The sequence below is a fragment of the Poecilia mexicana genome, unplaced genomic scaffold (genome assembly GCF_051168715.1).
Source record: "Poecilia mexicana isolate PSO_F unplaced genomic scaffold, ASM5116871v1 scaffold_20, whole genome shotgun sequence".
NCBI classification, from domain to species: domain Eukaryota; kingdom Metazoa; phylum Chordata; class Actinopteri; order Cyprinodontiformes; family Poeciliidae; genus Poecilia; species Poecilia mexicana.
Genome location: NW_028263389.1, coordinates 25,888,987 through 25,890,380, shown reverse-complemented (window position 1 = coordinate 25,890,380; position 1,394 = coordinate 25,888,987).

Sequence of the window (1,394 nt, the reverse complement as noted above, 5' to 3'; positions counted from 1 at the left end):
ATGCTGGACTTCCTTTCTTGGGGGTATCTAACCTCTGTTGTCTTCTGGGATTGAGGCTGCAGAAGGTCCCTTCAAACTCAGATGGTCCTCGTCCTTTGTTGTTAAAGAAGATACTGAAACATTTGTATGGTCCAGGGTCCATACAAAGCATGCTGAAGCATCAGATTGGGTGTCTTTGCATGGTGACCCGTGGGATAACCTGATCTTGCAGATGATTTCTGCAGGGTCGTTTTCTCTGTGCTTGATGGATACTGGGTTCCAGCATTGAATGCCACACAAACGCAACGCGTTTCAGATCTGATCTATACAAGGCCCAACTGTCGCACCCAATGCGACACACACAAACTTATATTATGCCTACATAACTTGTTTTCTCTCTCTCTCTTTTTTTTTTTTTTTTTTTTGCAAGTTTCAACAAATTATACTAAATAATGAAGACAGGAAATCAAAGTCTACCCATGTGAGAAGGAGGACACTGATTCCAAGGCTCAGGTGCTTTATCTGATATTTCCAGAGGAGGATATGAAGTGATGTTTGCTTCATTTCTATTCTTTATGACAAATGTTTTAACTAGATTTAACTGCTTAACACTCCCAGTCTAGCGTAATGCTGAGGAAGAGCATGGAAGATGTCATAACAATAACTATCATATTTTTTTTTACTCTGAGGAAAATCTCTCAGTTTGTACTGCTGTACAGCTGCAGGGGCTCCTGCAAGCATTAATAAGCAAGGGATGCACTGGTGGTAATATGATTCTGTAGCAAACTGCTAAGAACTGGGTATGCCCTTTGGGTGGTGCCATTCCTTGACATCTTGAAGCCTTCACCACAAAGAACAACTAATATGAAAAGCTCATATTGGTTCATATTAGTTGAACCAATATGAGTTCAACTAACTCATATTAATTCCCCTGTAAGATGATTTCTACAGGGAACTGTCTTCTTCCATTTGTGAATGGAAGAAGAGAAAAGTCAGTGATGCCAGTAGTCAGCATCAAGGTGTTCTGTTCTATGAGGTCTCTGTGTACTACATGTACTTTTTAAAGCAGTGACCTACAAGAAGCCAGGGTTTCTTTCACTGTGTGTAGTCACATGCAAGAAACCCGGGGGCCCGGCTATAAAGGCTGCGTTTTAGTCATGCTTTTGAACGTTATCAATACTGTTAAGTGCTTGCCAACCAAGACAGTAGTACGGCAATCACAGTTAATGTGTACGTTGGAGCCGAGCCCTTATAAAGAGTATGTATAAATACATACCATGATGATGAGTTATAAATATTCACAGGTGCACGACCAGGCGCTGCGAAAGCCAAGTTCAACACATCAACTATAAACCTATTTTAAGCTGCTCCTCATGCAGGTGAATGTATGCTAATGTTTCAAAATTGTAAGATGA